Source organism: Lycorma delicatula, chromosome 4 (genome assembly GCF_047948215.1).
Source record: "Lycorma delicatula isolate Av1 chromosome 4, ASM4794821v1, whole genome shotgun sequence".
NCBI classification, from domain to species: Eukaryota; Metazoa; Arthropoda; class Insecta; order Hemiptera; family Fulgoridae; genus Lycorma; species Lycorma delicatula.
Window position 1 is genome coordinate 152,793,978 of NC_134458.1, and position 21,097 is coordinate 152,815,074.

Sequence of the window (21,097 nt, forward strand, 5' to 3'; positions counted from 1 at the left end):
AACAACTGTTAAATCTGATGATCTTGAAGGCCACAGTGTAAAACCGTTCAATACCTTGTCAAGCCTGATCAGCAGGCTTTTAACAATAGTTTTACGGTGTTGCGATGAGCTGAAAAACAGAAAAATTTATTTCTAGAGCAGTCATATACAGGATAACGTGATTATTTTAAGTATATCTGAATTATTTTAACTGTCACAATGTTGTCGGATATGTCTCGTTTTACGACTTTAAAGTGTTTAAAAAGTGGGAGTTTATCTTGAAATGTTGCCATTTTGTTTTGTATGAAAGACAACAAGAAAAAAAGTTGATGTTTCGTGATTTATTTTAAGCAATTTGTTTTAATTTCCATGCGAAATTTTAGCAAATCGGTCGGTAATATATATAGAACCATTGTAAAACGAAATCTCTTCGTGGGATACTATTTAATAATTCATATATGTAACATAGTTTTTAGTTTTAAATTTTTTTACAAAAATTACACATTTTGTATGTGAATAGTAATTTAAAAATTAGAAAGTGTATGACAAGAATTATTTCTGTCACGGTAATTTGTTAGTGCGAATCTTGTTCAAAATTTTGCTTATATAAGTATAATGTAATTTTTGTATTTAATTAGTTCAAAGAAATGTAAGTGTGGCTTATTTTTATAAAATGTACAAATGAGGTAATTTATTTTGTAAACGTTTTATTTTCCATGAAATTTTTCTTTTTAATTATTTCTGGGAATACAATCTTTTTTCTTTAAATTTACTCGGTTCTTTTCTGCGCTTTATTGTGTTCCTTTTTATGTTTTCTTTGAATTGATCGTATTGTTTTCATTTCTTGTTTGATTTTAATGTTTATCTTGCACTGGTTTTTTTTTATTGTTATTTTTCAGTTTTCTACGTATTTTAATAGCAATATTTTAAAAAGCATTACTCTTTTTTTAAGATTGTATGTGATTTTATTTTTTCCTTTTTTTATCATAAATTCCATTTACGCGTACTTGTTCATGTAATAAAAAAAATTACGCTGGATATTTTAAAAAAATAAAGAGTAAAAATGTATGTAGTTTATAATTGGTCTGGTTTCGGGCAATCAGTTCCTCGTCTTTTCAGCTCTCAAATTCCCCTCATGTGATGGTATTTTAATAATGATTGGTCATGAATTATTGTGAATGCTGCCGGTCACTAAGGTTGACGCTTTGGCGGTGCAAATAAACACTTTTCAACCGAGTGACAATTCCGTTAAACATTTTATGTATAATATGAATTGTTAAAATTTAAATAATATTAATTTGAATGTATTCAAACAATTCTTAACTGATGGGGAGGACTGCTATGGGAAAAAGTATGCGCGCGCGCGCGCATACGTACACATACGAGGGTGGTTCAATAACTAGGTGACAAATGGCCACAGCGGAAAAAACTATTTAATAAATAGTTAGCTGGGGATTGTGTTGAACAGTAGCGTTATGTTCATTGTCATTGAATGAATAATATTTTTTCTACAATAATTTGTTTTTTTAATTATTGCCCGACCCTTGCATATACATATCTGTCTATTAGTTAGAATTTTAAAATTACTGTATAGAGTAGGAGCATTAGATTCAAAATATGAATGTAGGGACTACGACACGTTTAGCTCGATGTAGAGTGAGCCATTTACTAAATCCAACCGGATATTTTTTGGGAAGGCTCTTGACTTTTAGTATGTTAATTGAGGCATGCTTAGGGACCTATTACACCGATCTGATAGACAGGAAAATTTTGCCCGTATATTCATGTTTTGAGTCTATGCTCCTACTCTAATAATGTAGAATTTAATTATATCAGTGTCTTAATAATTGAAAAAAGTATCAACAAAAAACAAGTTTCAGTTATAGTTCCGTATAGATAAATATAATGTTAACCCTGTAAACGGTGACTACTCGAGTGGACAAATTTTACGTTGAATTGAGAAAGTGTATATAGTATTTTTTCTGTATAACAGTGTGGTTCCCAATCTTATGTTCCACGGAAAATCGATGTTCTTGTGAAATGTGAAAAATCATCAAATTAATATGAATCTGAACGGTATTAAATGAGCGACAAGTGCAAATATATGTAAAATTCGATCGCTCAAGGTTTTCGACATCACCGAGCGCGAATGATGTACAGTGGTAATTTTTCGAAACGTCCGTTCTTGACGTCATATAATTTAGCACAGAATTTTATTGAATATTTAAAAAAATTCTTTATGGTTGTTGAATCTTGCCCTATCTGGCAGATATTTTTACTTATCATTACAATGAAAAAAATAATTGCAGTTTCTAATTCAGGAAATAAAATTGCAAATATTTATGGAAAATTATAATTCTGGATTTCTATATTTGAATATTTTGATCGTTTTGTCGCCTCGCATGAATTTTTGTCGCAGAGAAATTCTAAAATATATGAAGAGACTTCTAACTTAATTTTAAAACATTTACATGACTTACAATCAATCAATCCTTTTGCGATATTTTGCAAAATCTAGTGAGGAAAATTCCTGAATTCAAAATCGATTTACTGTGACAGCCAAGCCAGCAGGCTTTAATCGAGTAAATTAGACTGATTTAAAACAAAAATACAGTGAATTTCCAGATTTATGGACCGCAAGACAATATGAGAAAACTAACTGCAACATGTTTCATTTTCTTATGCTGCAACTGAATAAAAAGTCCAGAAACAATGTATACCAAACCGGATTAGAAATTTTAACTTCCTAATATAGCGCCAGATATCAAAAGAATTTGTAATTAAAGACCCAAAAAGATCATAGTTTTTATGAACGTAAGTTTGTCAGTTGTTGATATATAGATATGCGTTGTTGGTTTATTTTTCGTTTTTTTTATAATTACGGTTTAAGAATAAATGTTTATCGCCTAGATATACTCAATTATTTTATTATTTATAATTAATTATGCTTACATATCTACAAAATAATAAGGTATGCACTAAATTTTAGTTATTTCTCAAAAATTTGAAGATTGGTGAAATGTTCTGAAAAAAAGAAAAATTTAAGAAACGCCTACCCTGTAAAAATTAGCACATTAATTTGTTGCTTTACATTATATGTCTATACGTAGTCTCTACCGTGATTTTTATCGCATCTTAACCACCTGTGGTACAAGCTACACCAGTCAAAGTTGCTTTTTATGACTGTAATGATATTCACTATAGTCAGTTCTTATGTTTCATTTGTAGGGTTCTATATCGCTTTCTATTTCTACGGACGTGTGATGCTAATGTAACCATTTATTTGGCTCGATGACGAAGGCAACGAGAAACCGTTTCTCACTTTCCCTATTTAACTTGGCATGGGATGCTTATTAATCTTAAAGAGGTATTCAAATAAAAAGTTTCTCATTTTCATGAGAAACTTTTGAATCAAGTCGCATAAAGAATGTAAAACGCCGTTTTACATTCAATACTGGTAAATAAATAAGAAAATTATGAAGCTCCAATATTGTGTTGTTAATATAAAATATAATCCTTGTTTTTTCTTTAAAATGAAGAAAGACTATAATTTTTTTTTAATTTATCAAATTAAATTAAATTCCTATTTAGTCAATTAATTATTTTTTTAACTTTGATTATTTGTTTCTTGATTAAATTAGTTGTACATTACATTAAACTGCGGGTTTTAATTGCATTAGATTTAAATTCTGGTACTGCAAACAGATTAATCTTTTACGAATTATAATAATTAACGTTTAAAAGAAGGGTGTAGCCCTTTATGCATAGAGCGACAAAATTATTAGCCCCATCTCTACGCCGGTCACCGTATAGTCTACTAGTCTGTATAAAAAAAAAATTATATCTGTTCCCTTTTATTTCTTCCGATATTATTAGTCGAAATCATTATTTTGTATGCCCGTTGTACGTAACGTGTAGTTTTTAGTGGCAGTGTTATAAGGTTTGTAAAGGGTGAATGACCTACAGTACACTGTCACGTGTAATATCGTAATACCCCCTTCTCGCTTTACTCACTTCTCCTATCCCTATGTTAGGTGTTCAGGGAACTGGGAATTACGTGTAATTTTAAAATGGTAGGGTGGCATCGTGCCGGTCTTTTTCTTTCTCTCGAGCATGTTTTTTTCTCATGCGATGTTGTCCATCGGCCAATTTCATTCCTTTGTCTTCATTACGTATTTACTATTGAAGTAATAACTTTGCATTCAACCTCTGTAGGCTCAGTCGATGACACATACGTACCGGTATGAATGCACAATCCTTCTTTCTTTCTTTCTTTTACTTGTACTTATAGCCGTACCTTAAGTCCGACGACTACTCTTTACTCATATATATTGGATATTCTATCCTATTGATATTGCTGGTTACTTCCAATACAAACCGCAACTATATGCTCAATTTACTTTAATTGGGAATTTATTCTTATAATTTATATTTATCTTTATTCTTCATACGTTCAGGATGCAATGTAATCTGACAAAGTTGTTAATGAAAGAAATAAATCAGAAGTTTCATAACAGCATTTACAGATCTTACTGGCTCAAAAATCAGTGGAATCTGTTTTATTTATAGTTAACTTAAAAAAAAGAGGTTCTCAATTCGACCCGCATTCGTGTGCATTTGTCGCGTGTCGCGGTTGGACAAGAATTTTGAGAGACTAACAGGTATAAACATTTATTATAAATACAATGTATTGTTCTAAAAATATTTAAAATAAGATAATAAATATATATAACATACAAAATAGTAATTCAAATAAAAGTTGATTTAATGACAAATAAATTATAAATACAAGAAAACAGTCCAGTTTACTAAAAACTTAAAAATGGCTGATAGAAACTAATATTGCATTGACAATAGGAGAATCTAAAATTCATACAATACATTTTCTGCAATTATTATTCACTTTTACTGTTATTCTTTTACAAAAGAACTACCCTTCATTTTATGAATGAATAGAATACTGTCACTTTCGTTGATAATTAAAAATAACTCGCCGAACGGCTTTGTTTTCAACCACTGTCCGAAACGGAATGAATACTCATGACGCAATCTTCACTCGTTTTACCACACGCTTACTGTTATCACATGCTGCGCCGAACTCGCCCTTGCAAAACTACTTGCTCTGTCCGCTGGTCCTCGACCATATATACCTCCTTGGTTGAAAAACCAGTACCTGATCTGCCCTTCTAATTTTTTCAAGCTCAATAATTTTTATCGTCCGCGCCTTCTACGTTTTTCTGTAAGTCCTTTTTCCAGTCAGGTAATCCTTCTTGTCGAATAGGAGCTTGACAATGGCACCTCCAGGTGTCATTGTCTGTATTACAAAGAACAAATTGTTAAACGGACCCGTTATTCTAAGAAAAAAAATCCCTTTTGGTTCCTTTTAGATTTTTCTTTTTTTATTTACTTTCGTTCTCTTTCTTCTTAATTGGAAGAAATCCTTTCATTGGCTCGTTTACAATACGTATATAAATAAATAATGACAGAAAAAAAAGGGAGATTCTCAGTTGATTTTAATATATTAGTGAGTATGTTTAAGCAATACTTCTCACCAAATAGACAGACTTTCAATTGACAGTTTTCAATTTTGACTCTTTCAAGAAGTTTTATTTCATACAAATAAAGGTGTGGTATATTTCGAATAGTATTGATTTTTCGATTTGAACAAAACATCACTTCGATCGAGAAAAATTTTATTTAATTTTTAATAAAACAGGTTTACAGATTTTTACCAAATAAATGTGAAAAAAATAAAAATGATTTAGAATTAAAAGTATTTTTGTGATTTTCATTGTTTATGGTTATTTTTTCCTTACAAAATGAAAATGGAAAGAAAATATAAAATTAAAACCGATGAAGGAATGAAGCCCGCCATTTTAAATACGGAAACATGTCGTCCGTTGCCATTTCTTTCCGTAGAAAATATGACTGTTGCAAATAGTCTAATAGATACAATAATAATAATCTTGTTATTATTATTCCTAATATTTACGTTGCAATCTGTTATATTTATGAACATTACGCAACCCCCCCCCCCCCGCGACCCAATGCAATGAGGATGATATGTATAACAAGTAAATGAGGTGAAGATTTGTACAGACTCAGGTCGACCATTCCTGAGATGTGTAGTTAATTGGACCCCAACCACCAAAGTACACCGGTATTCACTATCTAGCATTCAAATCCTTATAAAAGCACTAACGTTTACTAGGATTTGAACCTCAGAACCTTCGACTTCGAAAATTAACTGTTAATCAACCGATTTGCGACTAACAATAATAATAATTTAACCTAATAATCTAATTATTCTCAATTATTTAAATATTTGAAATTAATTTTTGTTAATGTTATAATAAATGATTGTTTCAAATTGTTGTATTCTATTTCTTGGAAAAAATTAATAATTGTAAATAAATACAGTATTTATTCTTAGAAATTTCGTTTCTTGATATGTGGTGAAAATACAAACGCATCTCACAAATATTTATTTTTAATTTATTTATTTGTTTTTTAACTGAAACAGAATGCAATCGGTGGAAGTATTTTGATATGTACACGCGTGTGATCTGCGTGCGCATATTAAAGAGGGGGAGAGAGAGCGAAAGAGCGACTGTTGAAATTAATTTAAATGATGAGCGATTCCTTTTTTATGCACCGTACGTTAATTAATTAAAAATATGTTATAAGTAATAATTAAAGTAATTATTTTGGCATTTATCGTTAATTATCTTTTAATTATTTTCTACACGGTATAGTGATTTTATTATAGCTGCATAAATTGGCTTGCCCTTTAAGAATAGTTATAATTTAGTCTATCAGGAATACATGTTATATTGTATCTGCCGCTTTATTAGCACGCTTATATCATAATGGTGTAGGAGAGATGTATAATTTTTTTTCTATCTTTTATTTTTATAATACATTTTGAAAGAAGGGGAAATTTTCCTGCTTGGTATCTTTTATTCCATAATAAAAAAAGATATTCAGTGAAAAACTGGTGGAGTTATTAAATTTATTAAATGATTGTTTTCAAAATATTGAAAATTTTTCTTGCAAGTAACAGAAAAAACCATTAAATCTGTCCTTGGTAGTGAGAGTACGGTTCAAAAATTGATCAGAGAAAAGATTTTGTTAATAAAAGTGTTTAGTAGAATTGTTTTTCTGTATCGTGTTCTCACTGTCAAGAACAAGTTCATCATTTTCTTTTATTTGAAAGAAAACTTTACAGTATTTTAAAAATCGGTCAGTTATAACAAAATGTCACATGTTTAAAATAACTTCGAAGAAACTTCCTGTAGGGATCTGGATGAATTTTCTTTATTTTTTTAATTCAGTAGGATATTCTCTTAGTCTTTTGAAGCGGGAAAGTGTTAAATGTTGAAGGAAAATTTGTTTACGAATGCCTCTTTAAATATTTTGAGACAAAGCTTTTTTTTACAAATGAACTTGTCAGTGAAGAATCAGTAAGTAATTTGATGTTCATATCATTGATAAAAATAGTTCGATCTATTGCGGAATGAATGTCCGCTGGAGTTTGTTTTTAAGCACTCCACTAGTGAAATTTCTTTCGGTTTCATTTCGTGGTCCGTGTGTGAATAAAATTGTTCCTTTTTTTCTGTCCCCTCTTTTCTCTTTTATGTCAGTGAGCTTTCCTCCGAATGTGGTCAGTTGATTTGGATGGTTAATGGTGTCGTACCGTAGCAGTATGGAGGAAATCTTTCCTTCATCCAAATAACTCATTGATGCTATTTACCCAACGTTTAGACTGTTGTGATCTGTACTCTGCCTATTCTAAAATCTGTATTTTATCTGGTAGCTGTACAAAACGCTCAATATGGGATTGAAATGCTTATTCGGTTAATCCAGATCTCCTGACAACTTCCATATAAGTTAATATTTTTTAAGAAATACACAAAAAATGAAATTCCGTATTTTTCTTAGAATTTATTTATCGTTTTGAATTAATAATATATCACTGTTTAAAATGTATTACATTGAAATTGTTTCTTTATAACGCTCCTTTTTAAGAAACTATGAAAAATCAATGAACAAATTTTAACAAACTAACGGAACTTTCTCGTTGTTAGGTTCTTGTCGAAGATGCAATGTTTAATAGCTCGATTTTATTTCAGATGAATTAAAATTTAGCGGAAATTTATTATTATTTTTTTTTAAGTTTAAATGTTTTGAGCATAAAGAGAAAAGAAGACGCCGACCTCCGGTGAGTGGGTAACGTCTCGGCATTTCATGGCGAGTCCCGGGTTCGAATCCCGGTGAGGCTTGGCATTTTTTCGTACGATACCAATTTCCACCGGGCTAATGATAATAGCTTGATTATCACTCTAAAAGAAATAAGATATCATTGAACATCTGATACATGCAAAAAGTTAAATTACTTTTGCGTTTAAAATGGGGGACTTCTCAAAGTTTTAGAAATTTGTAATAACTTTACAGACAAATTACTCATATCTCAAATTTGTATAGCAATGAAAAAAAAATCATAAGACTTTTCTAAATGAGGCTTGGGTGGTGAGGGGAAAATTATGATTTTTTAACAGTTTTAATTTGTTTTAAATTCCGTATAATATATATCTAATATTTAATTGATAAAAAGTTAGCATATTTGACAAATTATATCGGAATTTGAGGATTTTAAAATCAGAATAAAAGTATTAAGAATTAATGTTAAAAAACAACAATTTTTTTTGTGTTTTTTATGAAAAATTTTAATGTATATTCTAGATAACTAATTTTTTATTTCATTTTACTGAAGTTGCATGTATTAAATGGATCAAGATTATTTACAAAGTATGAAAATTACGACGTTTATGATGAAATCTTTTTTCTTTTTTGAAAAAAATCGTGTTCGTGTCATATCATATATTTTCTTCTCGGATGAATAACCCATTAAATAAATTATACGCAATGATTTATTAGCTGTATGCGTTTATTTTTAATTGAATGGCATATCCTACTGTTACTGTTTGATTATGTATGTGGTGTGTATGTATGTACGTGTATAAACGCTGTCTCAAGGTCATTTGATCATAACTATACATTTTAGTATATTAATTCTATCACCCTCCTGTGGGCCTCTTTATAGTTTGAATTGCGCTCAAATCCTAACTCTTCCTTTTCTTTATTTATCCCCACTATTTATATATGTAAAAAAGCACAATCCACGGACAGCATCGATCACCGACCGACCATCCATCGGTTACCGCATTTTATAAGTTTTGTACATTTATGGGTATATGGACGTGGCCTACGTAACGCCAAGGCAAGTCTCTCTTCTTTCTTTCCTTGTTTGCGTTGCGCTGGCTAGTTTTAAGTTAGCAAGGTTGACCGCGCGCTTACTCACTCTTTCTCTTTATTAAGCCGGTCTGCATTTTTGCCCAAACATTGAACTCTTTTTTATTTTTTTTTTATTGTTATTACTGTACCTACTTAAACTCATCCGACTCATCGTCATCTTGTTTGTTTTCACTTAATTTATTATGTTTAATGCGTATTAGTTTAACGAACTACTACACTGTGGTCGATAATCTCGTTTTACATTGCCATAAATCGGCCTCACTTGACATCTAGTGCTGTAGCCGGATTAAAATAACATAAGTATTTTTAATCTTATAGGACGTGCGGAAGATCGAGGGTTAAATTGAGGGTTACGAACGATATTTCGGATTTTCCTGCCGGTGTTATTGTTTGGAACGTTGAATTTATCAATTTTTGTATTTTTTGAGGGATTTACAAACACGTAAAATGTTACGATTATTCGAGAGCTACCGGATAAAGAATAAAGTTACGCGAATCGATCTAATACCGTCCTTCAGACGTCTTTAGTGTGGACCTAGAAGGGTCTGTAAAACTCACAGAATCTAAACGTGGGAAATAGCAGTCATGATTAAGGAAAACGTTGTTGGATAATAAAAAAGGGTGATTTGTGTGCGAATCGATTCCAACCAGAAACAAGCGATTCCACCCGGAGGATAGCTGAAGAGTGGACGGTTCATTTTTTGGTAGAATGGTAATTTTTATTATCTAGCTTGGGAATAGCTCATCAATGGTATTAACTTAATCGGCTTAAAATATATATTGTGCATCGTAAGTCTCCTTTTTAAAAATTAAAGAACCATCCGAGAAGTATAATGTTCTTTAAATAACCGCCATCCCTGTAATCGTATGGCGTACGTAAGTATCCAACTAAAATCTACAATAAGACTCACCGGTTTGATCTGGTGGTGAACCGTCATCCCAAATCATCTGATTTCGAAGTCGAGAGTTCCAACGTTCAAATCCTAGTAAAAGCAGTTACTTTTATACGAATTTAAATACTAGATCGTGGTTACCGGTGTTCTTTGGTAGTCGGATTTCAATTAACCATACATGTCAGAAATCTTCGACACGAGACTGTACAAGACTACACTTCACTTGCACTCTCACATATATTCCTCTGAAGTAATACCTGGCGGTGATTTCCGAAGGCTAAACAGGAAAAAAGTCTACAGTAAACTGTTGTCGTACTTCCACTGGAGATATATCATTTAATATAGTTGATAAACAAATAAAGTAGCTACAGAATGAATTATATTGATAGGAAAAATAAATAACACAATTCCTGGGACTGTTCATTTCAGTAATTACAACAGTTTTCAAAATTTGGAGCTTGATCGAATATACGTAAAATATCGATTATATGGAATCTTTACAAAGATAATTTTTTTACAACGATTATTTAATTTATTGATAAATTTTGTATACAAACACAGTCTGAGAGAGTGTATCCTGGGAAAAATGTTGGTCAAACTTGGATTGATTCAGGACATCAAAATAAACAAAAAAGGTTCATGTGAACAAATGTCTTATCTCGCTTGATTTTCTCTCTGTCTGCCGTTTTGTTCTCTTTTTTTCAATAAAAATTTATATCTTGAGAACGGATTACATATTTTTATGAAATTAAGTATACCAAACTACATCAAATTAAATGCGTTAGAGAATTTAAATTAGTAAGTTGTAACAAAGCGACCGTTTAAAATTGTTTATCATTAATGGTTTTGTAAATATTACTTTTATCGTATTATGTTTTGTTATATAAAATGTTAGTTTGTTGTAAGCATAATGACACCTCATTTGTTATATTTATAACAAATATTTATAATTTATATTTTTGTAAAGAGGTAAATATTGTTAAATTAATTTTATATTGCATTTTATAACGTAATAATAGTATAAACATCCGTATTCGTGTGTTTATTGTGGATCAAATAAAATAAAAACATCAGAATTAAAGTTCGTTTTAAGATACACGTTAATTGTAAAGTAAAGCCAACTCAACATAATCTTGAGTATATTTCATCACGTTGTAGTGTATTCGCGGAACGTTTTCTTTCAAGAAAATTTTGTGTAATGAAAAATAAACCGTCGCAGTCCAACAGTGGTAATTATATTTACCGTTGTTTAAAGATTTTACTTTGTCGTTTTACAATCCAATAATTTGCATGCAGGATTACATAAATACAAACGTTTAAAAATATTATATACATTAATATGAAAAAAATGACGTACAGGAAACACAATTAATTGTTTTAACAGTGATGTTTTTGATGCTGGCGACGCCCGTCAAAATAAGCTTAGAATCAAGCGGTTAACAGTTAACGATCAAATAAGCTGGCATCACACTCTGTTTAAAGCGGAAAGTTTTGATTTTATTTGTTAATTTTATAAACATTGTTTATTTACTGCAATTTTTTATACAATTAAATAACTGCACTATCTGTTTCCACGGATCAGTGAATAGATGTGTTGAATGTCTGTCATTGACTTAAAGACAGAAAGCCCAGTTAACTCTTTCATATCCCGTTTTATTGTGGCTAGTACCCTGTAACAGCTGCCGATGGATGATATTTTCTTTTGTAGCCTGTGAAAAAATACTATGCGTGACCGGGACTTGATCCCAAACCTTCGGATGAAAAAAAAGAGAGATGCTATCACTCCGGTACAGAAATCAGCAGTTTAATTAGTATAAATTATATAAATAGATATTTATAAATATTTTATCGATATAATATTTATAATATTTTATAAATAAAATTATTTTTTGCGGAACCTTTTTAATATTTTATCGATATAATATTTATAATATTTTATAAATAAAATTATTTTTTGTGGAACCTTTTTTTACTTTCTTGTACAAAGTAAAGGAAGTATTGTAATCGAGAAAAATTTGGTTTTTCAGATTTCAACGGAAATATCCATTTTGATTAGTCGGCGTGGCGTCTGTACGTACATACGTAATATGTACGTATACAAAAAATTTGGGTTTTGGACTTTTTCTTAACTGCAGTAATAAGCCATTATTGAGAGCTTTTTTCAACGATATATCTATCATAAGTGGTACTTATTTTCAGCGGTTCCACAGTTATACCCAAATAAAATTTTAATTAATAAAATATTTGGATCTTATAAGGGGTAGGCATATAGGTTCAAATCCGACTTCATCTCCGTTTTTTAACTTATTTTTTGTTTTTAATTTAAATATATTGATTTGTTAATCAAACCTCAGATTGTAAAACAATTTACGATAAATAATAATTCTATAATAACAATAAAACGAAAAATATGAAAAAATATCAAAAGTTATTAATGAAATAAAACTTTATGTACTTTTTATGTATTACATATACACATGTATATGTAATTTAATAGGTGTACAAGGAAGGCTTGACAACAAATTATTTTTACCGCTGCTAAAGACGCATGTAGTCAGCCATCCTTCATATATTAACGCATGTAGTTAATACATCCGACTTTATTAAATATGTGACACACTCTTCTCGCAAAGTGGCAGGATGATTTGACGGCTACATTAGATAACAAACTGCGACACATTAAAGGTTCCGTGTTGCATTGGATTCCTCATACAGGAAAATTCGTCGTGGGGAAGTGGTCCTCTGCTGATTGCGTATAGGTCATACGAGAGCTACTCGTGAGTATCTGATGTCAACAGTAAACGCACCAATATGCATACGATGCGACTACCGCTTGACTGCGCCACATCCTTGTGGATTTGTGGATTGTGTGCGTTAGGCGGCCTTACATCGCTAATTTAAATTGCCCAGGAGCATTCGTCGAATCCTGGGCAATAACGAAAACATTTGGGCCTAGTGTTTTTTATTTTTTCGAAGTCTTGGTATTTTAGATACTTTTTAGTAGTTTTATTTTTAATTTTATTTTTACACTGTTATGATTTCATTTAAAATTTTTATCTTTCTGTTATCTGTGTTTAATGTTTTAGTTTATCTTTTTATTTTGTTTTTGTATTTCATATTTTAATTTAGTTTTTAAATTTCTAGTGCATATTTTATATTTTTGGTTCTCGGGCGATGGTAACGTAAAAACGTTTTTCGCCCAAAAAAAAAGTTCGTAAATTCGAAGTAATTAAGTTGCCGTTTGTTGTCGAAACCTACGAAAAATATTAATTAAACTTTTTTAACTTACTGTATTTTACATTTATTTAAAAATAAACTTGCGGATAATTGTCAGATTTATGAATTTATAGGTTTCGTGCACAAATTGCTAGGAGTTGACGGTATTTTATTATTATTGTTATTAGTAACATTTTTATTTTGTTTTATTTCATGTAATTTATTTATTAAATTTTATCTTTGGTATGTATTTGAATGAAAAAGTTCTAAATTTTTTGGTTATATTTATTGGGGAGGAGGGTTTTACTAAACTTTTAATAATTCATCTGGATATACCCACACTACACAATTCGGAGTACGGAAACGGCTTCACTTTTAATTTTAACCTTTAGAGAGGGACCTTATTCTTGGTTTTATGTGGCTCACATAAGTTTTTGGAGAAAAAAATATTTTTGTTGTAGCAAATATTTAGGCCGGTCAAAGAAAAATCTTTGGTATGTTGTAACCGTTCAGATTAAAAATTCCGATAACTAAGTATTTTATACTGGATTGTCTTTCGTCGCTGGGAAAATTAATTCTTGATTTTTTGTCCGGGTAGGGTTATTTGTTTCATACCGAAGATCTTATGATCCGAAGCGAATGCAGCATCAGTTGAAGTTATTTGTTACAAAAACAAAAAACGGTAGATTAGATTTTGAGGCCTTCTATCATGGGAAACTTTAAAACATCTTGAAGTTACTTATGGCGAAATTAACTTGACGTAAAATATGGCGAAAATTATTTTTTAAATGTGATTGACATTGTACATACCTGAGACGAACAGCTGCACGTTGTAAGGTCTCGCTTATTGTAAACGATGTTTCGTGTAATGAAAAGTGACTGTTCAGATTTAGTGTACATTGAATGGTACGTGTTTATGTAAGCGCACAACGCTGTTGAACTTGATTCTGTTAGTTGTATTTGGAAGTTGCATACTATATATGGTGATTGTAAAACAAGCAGAGTTTGACGAACGTCTGCATCGCGGCGAGCCTCGTATTATAGCCTAATTTAAGCAACCTTAAATGAAAAAAAAATCTTTTGTTTAAAAAGGCTATTCGTTTTAGTGTCTCCTAATATGTCGATAACTTAACTTTTTTTTTTTTTTTTTACATCTATATAATTAAAACAAAAAAGAAAGAAACTGGATATGTCTTTATAGAGCAAGATAAAGTTTTTTCTACGATTGATCTCTTGGGTTCTGTTTCATTCATATTTATTTCTACATTTAAACGTTTTTTTTTTCATTCATGAATTTGTAAACGTGTATTTAATTGATGAGATTGTATTTGTTTACCATATTTGTATTCGTATTGTCTTCAGTATTGTTCGCTCTCTCGTAATGGATTCATTAATGATCATCTTTGACCTTGCTTATTGTATTATCATAGGATATAATATTAATTACTAGTTATAATTTCAAATCATGTTTATTGATCCGTTGAACCGATATCTTTATAAATATTTGACCGTCTTAGAATTTTTTGTTTTCGCGTTTATGACACTGATTTTTGAACGGTTTCCTGCCACGTTTCAGTGAAACGTGAGTTCACTTAAATCTACAAAGCTTATATTATATGCCTTTGTGTCTCATGCATATATACTTATATATCGAGAGGGTTGGTTTACCCAATGATTATCTCACCCTGGCGGTTTGATATCGGTACTATCGAACAGGAAAAACGCGGCGTCATCGGATTGAACTTTGCAAACCACCTCTACCAAGCCGCATGGACGCAGTTATGTTTTAATTAATGCATTGTTATCAAGTAATCTACCAATTATTATAATAAAGTAACTATAGCTTCCACGGGTGGGCATATCGTTAATTCAGGAACCCTGCTCCTGTTTTCGGATAGCGCTTTAATGTTTAGTAATAAAACAATTTTTGTTACAGGATTTATTTAATTAATTGGTCGATGGGAAGTCGTCGATAGTATTGTGCTGCTTCTATTCTGAATAAAAAAAAAAATCTATCTCCCGAGGGATTTCGGGCAGGATCAGCCTGTATTTGGATTTGATCTTTCCTGTACGTTTTTTGATCCGTATCTCGGTTATCCGATCGTTCTTTCTACTCATCCTATCCTTGATCCCATTGTTCTCCACTTTCAGTTGGTAGGTTCAGGTCTAGGTGTAAACCTGCAAGGTGCATACTGAGGATGCCAGGCCTAATAGAGCCATTTCATCGTTAGTGTGTCCTAATTGGTGGGAGGACACTTGAAACCAAAGAGTATTCTCTTTGATGTCTTGTGGCTGCATTATAAGTCTAATGCTTTGAACGCCTATCGGGTAAAGCCAGGCTTCTGAAACATAAAATGATATATTTATTATACATGCATATATACGCATGCATATATTATATTAATGCATAGTATGTATATTTTAGTTGACGCAGTAACTTCAAAAAAAGTCTTATTCTTTTTAATGGGGTATAAGATGTAATATCTTTTCGGCTATTTGATGAAAAAGACGATCTTACTCCTAGCAGGTTTGATGCAGATTTCTTGTTATTTTTTTGGAATTGTTATGCCGTTTTTCGAATCGACTTGTGTCTAATTTTAGGTCATCTAAATCCATTTGATTATTGTATCTTTTTACTGTTTAGCCTTCGAGAGTCACCGTCAGGCATTCAGAGGATGAATGAGAATATGTATGAGTGTAAGTGAAGTGTAGTCTTGTACAGTCTCAGGTCGACCATCCCTGAGTTGTGTGATTAATTGAAACCCAACCACCAAAGAACACCGGTATCCACGATCTAGTATTCAAATCCGTATAAAAGTAACCTTTACTAGGATTTGAACGTTGGAACTCTCGAAAACGTCTGGCAAAGACGCGTTCACCACTAGATCAACTCGGTGGATTGATTATTGTACCTAATTAACAGATGAAATTAAAATGTATGTTTGAAATCATTAAGACATTCTCAATTTATATGTCGGAACGGTGTTGATGGTTTAGCCTTTCTTTACGGAAGATTTATAATTCGAGTTCCGGCCGAAATAGTTATAAACCGTAACGATTTCTCGATACCATCCCCGCCTTACATGTTATTTTCGGGTTTTAATTAATAGTACGAATTGGTCTGGCAATCCACGTTAATTACAAGTAAACGTATTTATGAGAACAAGGGAGGCAGTTGTATACGAATTCTGAATCAAAAAAAGGTGTTGTAAATATCTGGAGACTTTCGGAGTGTCGTACAATTTAATTAAGTGGATGATGCATCCACTATTTTCACAAATGTTATGTTCTTTTTCTCTTATGTTAAAATATTTCTTGTTTTAGCTAACTCTATTCAAAATTTTTATAACTTTTTAATACTTAACTAATCTTCATGAAACAAAATACATTTTGTTCCTTACCTTTGTAAGGAATTGTTATGTAGAATTGTTATGCATCGCTAAAATTTCACATAAGCACCACCATTATCCGTCAGTTTCTGTAAACGGATGGGGATGTTTGCGACAGACTTATGCAGATAATCCAGCAGTACGTTTCCAAGAACTTTGCGAATTAGCTCTTCCAACTCATCAAGAGTTTTTGGTTTTGTGCGATAAACTTCCTCTTTCGCCTGACCCGAGAGGAAGAAATCGCAGGGCGTTAGGTTAGGAATTTTATTGCAGTTTCTTGATGGCCAAGGGAGCCACGACGTCCCAACCAGCGTCGTGGAAAATGGATGTCGAACCACGCACGGACAGGATTTGCGAAGTGAGGTGGGGCTCCATCTTGAAAAAAGATTAGGTCGTTGCAATTTCCCATGTGGATACAATACCGTGAACATAATCTTCAAGCACATCAAGGTACTGTTCTGCATTTATTGCGTCCCGAATGAGGTATGGACCCACAACTTTCGTGGATGTCATGCCACACCACACCGCGACCTTTGGGCGATGTTGGCTTTTTTTCAACAACCACTCTCGGATCCTCTGTTGCCCATTAATAACAGTTGTTTCGGTTAACAAACTGCCCAACATGAAACACGGCTTCATCTGACCGCAGCATATTACCCCGAAATCCCCGGCATAATCTCCCCGTATTCCAACCGATGATCAGTCTTCTGGCTATAATTCCTGGCAGTAATATGGTTTCCATGGACGAAGATTCAACTTAGAACAGTTCGGATTGTGTGTCGGGTTAAACCACTTTCGCGAGATGCCTGTCTTTGTGATTTCTGAGGAGTTCGAATGAACATTTCTTGAACCGCTTGAACATTTTCCTCCGTTCCGGATGTTGCGGTGCGACCGCGTCTTCTAACATCTGATACAGAACCTGTGTTCATTAGCTTCTAGTGGCAATTCCTTATGGTCTTTGCGTATACCGAGGCATGAGTTCCTTTCACACTTCGCCACCATCTCTGTACTTGTACCACGGACCGCCATACTTCTATCTACTGACTATCGGGATGTCAGCTGAGCCCGCTCACGCAAGGTTAGACGTTGCGCCATGGTCCGGCACTGATACCTGCAATAAATGAGATATCATGTAATAAATTCTACGATTGTAAGGAAGAAAATACTTTTTGTTACATGAAAACTGGTTAAGTATTAAAAACGTTATAAAAAATTTTCAACAGGAAGTTAATTCCCGTCACCCGATATAATTAATACCGGTAAGTAAATGTTCAGTTTTTGATTCTGTAGATTGTTTAATATAAAGTTCGATGCTTGGAAGTAGTTTCAACTTTTCTTATCGTTAAAAAACATAAATTTTATGCTATGCATTCGTGTGAAATAATAATATTGTCGTTTACTCTATTATAGATATTTAAATTCACGCTTGATTTAAGCAGTTAAATGTTAATTTCTCATTTATCTGTTTTGTAGCTCTTCCTGATGAAACAGTAGATAGTGTTCTACTTATTTTGTTCTGAAAAGACTTATTAATAATCATTAATCAGGTTAGTTCCCGTCGGGAAGAAGATGACAGGAGTTTTTTTAAATAGTTTATTTACTAATACTGGCAGGAGCTTTGTGTTTCTTTTTCTGTCCATCTTTTTTTATTTATATGTGGTTGTGTGTTTTCTATAGAAGAAAAACTAGTTCTTGTTTAGCGTATTTAAGTTTTATTCAAACTGGTTTTTATAAGAGAAAGTAAATTTCATTTACTTCGTTTTTTTCCGTTTTGTATTTCAATGTTCTTTTTTTTGCATATAAAATGAGCAGTCTATTTGATTAGCTAATACTTATTTCTGAAGTGGTTATTTAGATTTATTTATTATTAGAAATCAGTCGTTATAATTTATGATGATTTGAAATATAGTAGATAAATTTATATTCATATCTTTCTTTTACGTTATATATATATATATATATATATATATATATATATATATATATATATATATATATAATTTTACCAAGTTATTATTCTTTATTTTCATATATTTAAAAAAAAAATAGTAAATCTAAAATGTTTATATAAAATAAATTGTATTATCATTATGGTCCTGGGTTTCGTGGATCTTAACGAATTGAAATATATTGTCGCGTGAATTTTTTTTAGGAATTGTTCGGTTCCCTTGTTCGGCTACAAAGATGAAACAGTATATATAATGCATTATTTAACAACAAAAAAGGGTAAAGTAATTTATTGCTTTACACTATTGTCTGCGCGTCTTTCCTATTGCTCTGGGTGCATGTAAAGTATTCGAGAGGTACAAGAGAGCTATATGTTGCACGAAAGAAAAAGATGGCCTTTTTTTATATCTTAGGAAATAACTGATGGAAAAAAGCAGAGTTTTAATAACGTATTTAAGTTTTTATTGTTGTTCTTTACTATGTTAATAGTTAAATTCCTTAAATCTGTAAGGCTTTTGTTTGAATTTATTAAGTTTTTCAATTGTTTTATGCTTTCTTACTGAATATGAGTTGACTATCCCGCTTATATGAAATATATTGTCTCATCAATTAAACAGACGCGATACTGGTGATCCTTTTATATTTTGAACAAAATGAGATTAAGTCTTCGCATTTAAGTTGATGATTATTAGGTTTAATTTGCTACAAAATTTGAATTTTTTTGCGTGAAGCTGTAGGCGTTTCCGTAACACTTTCTACACTGTAGAATTTGGCATTTCTAACAACTGCCTTGAAGCATGTTTTACTGGGAGATCGATTTTAAACACAACTCGACTAACCAGAACTGATTATCTACTGACTGACGTCCAGTTCTTTTGCCCAAATCTACAGAGCCAGTTTCTAAAAAGATTTCCATTCATGATTTAATGTTTCGCATCCGGAGGTTATGTTCTTCTATTTGGTTCTAACATTCTCAGAAAAGTTGATAGAAAACTCTATTTCAGCATGCCGTACAACTCATTAGCCATTTATACAGTCACTTAAATAAACTATTTTGCTTCTCTAGTAGCTAAATCGTAATATACTTGTTTAAATCTGAAATAAAACACAAATTCAGGCAACGATAAGATTAAAATTTTAAGATTTATGGCTTCATGAATTGGTTTACTTCTGAAATTAGTTTCTTTCATTAGTTGCATAGTATTTAAAAAAAAAAAATGTTACGCGAGACTTCCTCCCCGATTCTTTCAACGAGCCTCATGTTGATAAACATTTGCAAGTAAACGTAATAACGTACTGGTTGTTTGAAAGGGAAAATTAATTTATTCTTTACTCATTTTCTTGTTCGAGCGAACAATACCCGGTTAATAAATAGCCTCACATGCTAATAACTCTCATCTCAAGTTTGTTCTCAGCCGTATCCTCTAAGCCTCCGATGCACTCAAGTCTTTTTTGACTCCATTATATCACCTCTTTACTTCATGTCTTCCTAATAACATTTTTGGATTTAATCCTACAGCTTATAATGAAGCTTTATAATTTTTTCATTATCTTAAACGTTTTTTTTTAAAGGGTTTAGAAAGTTAGCGTAACTCCTGGAAGAATAGTATTGTCAAAGGAAAATGAATGGGTTTTAATTAACTATACCAATCCTAATAAGAGAAATTTGATTTTTTTTTATTGAAGAAGTTTAAGTTAAATATTTTACAGTAATTGGAGTTGCAGCCCGATCATTCGAGTCTACAGGTCTCGAAGCAAGAAAGCTTCTTCCGAAATATAAGAATCGAGTCGATAAAAAAGTAAACTTTATATGTTGAAATAACAAGTAATTTTTTATTAATTAAAATGAAATAAATTAGTTAAATTGAAATAAATAAATAAATAATTAGAGAAATTGATTGATTTTTTTCAACAGTACGAGAATCTTAAATGTGTTTGCAAGAGCAATAATTGCAATTATTAAAATATAAAAAATAATTGAAAACCGACTGCATATTTATTTTGTCCTCACCGGGCTGGTGTAGTGGTTAATTCGTCGTCGCGAGTGGATTGTTTAACAGCTGATTTTCGAAGTCGAAGGTTCTGAGGTTCAAATCCTATTAAAGGTTAGTTACTTTTGTACGGATTTGAATACTAGAGAGTGGATACCGGTGTACTTTGACCGGTGGGATTCAATTAACCACTCGTCTGAGGAATGGTTGATCCGAGTGTATAAGACTTACATCTCCTTTACATGTCTTGTATATCATCCTCATCTCATTGGGCTGCTGGGAGGTTGATATTGTTCACTAGTTGAACAGATTGCAACGTACACATTAGGAAAATAAAAAAATATTTAGTATGTTTAGACGTGTTGGG

General features: G+C 31.7%; 1 protein-coding gene across 9 annotated transcripts in view; it reads left to right on the plus strand.

The window, feature by feature from the left end:
* The window catches only part of ssh (Protein phosphatase Slingshot), a 504,868-nt gene that overhangs the window by 401,224 nt on the left and 82,547 nt on the right, over positions 1–21,097 (plus strand). The window lies entirely within an intron of this gene.